Below are 3,495 nucleotides of genomic sequence, written 5' to 3'. Positions count from 1 at the left end.
TGAAAAACTATAAAATATTAAAAGTACAAACATGTTGTGAAAAGTTTTTTTTATATAAAAGGGGGAAAAGTTCAATATTTAATGCATTGTTTTGATTAAATTTAAAGGTAAATACATTAATTATATATATTTGGAATCATGTTCATTTATGGTCTATAAACACTAATTAATTTGTCACAAAATTTCGAGTTTAAACTTAATTTTCAAAAGTAAAAGCAGTATTCTTATGTGAAATACAAATCTTTATATAAATAATTGGTAGTCAATAATTGATGTCACCTTCTATCCGTCTGTGTATGTTGGATCAATGTTGGAACTTTAACGAATTAAAAGAGGAAAAAAAAAGTGAGAATCCTACAATAATAAAAACAAACTAAACAAAGCAAAAGCTTGAGGTTGAAGTTTCAAAGTTGATAAAAGACAGCTCTGACTTGTGTTGTGTCGAACATGTACATATAATGTCAATCGTCATCTTCATCGATGTCATGCCCTTTACCCCCATAAAACCTCCCCATTGACCCCCTCATCTTCAATGCAAAGTAAACCTTTAAAAAAAACCCCAGTTCGCCCCACTCCCTTCAAACCCTAAAATTTTAACCCCCAAAGCAGAAAAGCTAAGAAATCAAAGGCACAACTCTTTTGCTTCTTCTTCTTTTTATTTCTGTGAAAGGGATGAGAGTCCCTGTTTGTTCCCCACAAGCCAACCATTACCCGATCCCAAAGCCTGACATCAACAATAACAATATTACTATCACAGCCGGGAACATCACTTTCCTTAACAGTAGTGTTCCAGCGAGCTCATGCGAGCCAACATTGGAACTTGATCTCCGTCGAAGCCCAAGTTCGGCGGTAACAGAAAATCCGGTTTTGAATCCTGCCGATAATTCTAATTGTTTCTCAGTATCGGGTCCTCATCAGCAGCAGGCGGGTCTTGAGTGGGACGAGCATGTGCTGCGAAACATGGATTGGGATGCCATCCTGAAAGACTTCGGATTAGATGATGAATCTGTGCCTGCTACCAAAACTATTCCTCCTCAGGTCATCAACCCTAGACTCGACAATCACATCCAAAACGTCCCCGAGTTAACGTCCTGCGAGTTGACTCATCACCCCTCCATTCTGATTTCAATCTTTACGAATCTTACTCGGGTCTTAATCAAAACCCATCTCATAATAATTACTTTGATGTTTCTAATACTTGTAATTTTCATAACGTCGGCAACTTCAACTTGGGCTTTGATTTTCTAGAAGAGCTGATAAGAGCTGCGAATTGTTTCGACACCCACGACTTGCAACTCGCGCAAGTGATATTGGACCGGCTCCACCAACGGCTACGATCTCCCTCGGGGAAACCGTTACAAAGGGCCTCTTTTTACTTCAAAGAAGCTCTCCAGTCTCTATTCACCGGGTCAACATGGCCGAATCCGGTTCGTTTATCTTCATGGAGTGAAATCGTTCAAACTATCGAAGCCTACAAGTCCTTCTCTGGGATTAACCCTATCCCCATGTTCAACCACTTCACCACCAATCAAGCTCTCCTGGAAGCACTGGATGGATCAGCACCGTTGATTCACATCATCGATTTTGATATTGGATTTGGAGGCCAATACGCTTCTTTAATGAGAGAAATGGCTGAAAGAAACGATCATTCTCGCAAGTTCATTCGAATAACAGCCGTGGTTCCCGAAGAATATGGCTTTGAGACAAGGCTTATTGAAGACAACCTTAACCAGTTTGCTCAAGCACTTAGATTAAGGTTTCAGATTGAGTTTGTTCTGCTCCCAACATTCGAGACCATGTCTTTTAAAGCTTTTAAGTTCATTAACGGAGAAAAAACGGCAATCCTTCTATCTCCGTCAATATTCCGATGTCTGGGTTTACAGGTAACGGCCTTTGTGAGTGATCTTAGGAGGATTAGTCCAAGCGTCGTCGTTTTTGTAGATAGTGAGGTGTGGATGGAGTCAGGGACGACGACGTCGTTCCGGAAGAATTTCGTGAATTGTTTGGAGTTTTACGCCATGATGTTTGAGTCATTGGACGCTGCGGGAGGGGAATGGGTGAGGAAGATAGAGACATTGTTATTGAGGCCGAGGATATTTTCGGCGGTGGAAGCGGCGGCTAGGACGGCGGCGCCGGCCTGGAGGGAGGTGTTTTGTGAGGCGGGAATGAGGGCGGTGCGTTTGAGTCAGCTGGCGGATTTTCAAGCTGAGAGTTTGTTACAGAAGGTGCAGGTTCGTGGATTCCACGTGGCGAAAAGACAAGCCGAGTTGGTGCTTTGCTGGCACAAAACTGCCCTGAGTGCCACGTCAGTTTGGAGGTGTTAACTGTTAACGGATAAGTGTGTATATTAACTTTTTACGGTGTTTGGGATCTTTTTTATGTTTTACTATTTTCGAGGTATCGTGGCAAAATTACTTTAATTTTTTTTCAGAAATTATAATATAATTTTGATATAATAATAAAATTACATTTTTCCCTTTAAAACTTTTTTCTGTTTTCATATTTGTTGTTACTATGAAAAGGCTGGAAAAGCTCTGTAGTCTTCCTTTAGATATTGGGGTGAGATTAAAAATAATAGTAATGATGAAATTAGTAATTGAATATATTTGTGAATTCAAACGGATAAGAATATAATTTATATAATATTAATATTAAAGATATTATTTATTTAATACTATAATTTTAATAGAATAATACATATCATAACATTTTTAGTCATTATTTATTTAATACTTATTTACATTAATAATTATTTGATAAATGTTTTCAATAATATTTAACAAATAAAATTTTAAAAATTCCATTTTATGAAAATATTTTAATTAATTACTTGTTTTATAAAATGCTTGAAAGGGCTAAATAACAAGAATAATAAAAAGAAACATAGATAAAACTAAGGGCTAATATTAGGGTGAATATTCGATCAGTTGAGTTGAATAGAGTAAAAAAATTTTAAGTTTCTCAAGTTGATGAATCTTATTCTAGCAGCCGAATTCAGTTCAAATTTTTTTTCGAATCGAATCGAGTCAAAAAATTTCGAGTCGAGTTAACGAATCTTATTATTTTTATTAAATGTTGCTTTTACATGAACCGATTATTTAACTAGTAGACAAAGTACAAGATTATATAACTACATAACAATATAATGGTTTTGACTTTTAACTTAATGGGTAAACATTTATCAAAATGACGTAGTTTTGCCTTTTAACTTAATAGTTTTGACTTTTAACTTTAGAAATAGTAGACATTTATCAAAACGACATAGTTTTACCTTTTTTTATTCGGATTTTCAAATAACTCAAATTATGTAATTCATATTCGAGTTAAACCAAAAACTTAATTTTTTTATTCAAGTTGATCTGAATAATTCAATTAACTCAAATAACTCGAACTATTTAATTCAAAATTTAAATTTTTTATCAAAATTTTCAAATCGAATCAAATTTTGCTCACATTTAACTAATATAACATAAAATAATTGGATGCACTACATAA

The 3,495-nt window shown here is 35.3% G+C and overlaps 1 pseudogene; it reads left to right on the top strand.

Moving 5' to 3' along the window:
• Nucleotides 1–458: 458 nt before the first annotated feature.
• On the top strand, nt 459–2,480 carry LOC107897531 (scarecrow-like protein 15; annotated as a pseudogene).
• The last annotated feature ends 1,015 nt before the right edge of the window (nt 2,481–3,495 follow it).

This window comes from Gossypium hirsutum, chromosome A10, assembly GCF_007990345.1.
Source record: "Gossypium hirsutum isolate 1008001.06 chromosome A10, Gossypium_hirsutum_v2.1, whole genome shotgun sequence".
In the NCBI taxonomy this organism is placed as follows: Eukaryota; Viridiplantae; Streptophyta; class Magnoliopsida; order Malvales; family Malvaceae; genus Gossypium; species Gossypium hirsutum.
Note: the sequence above shows the minus strand (reverse complement) of the source record. Positions and strands in the feature narration are given on the sequence as shown.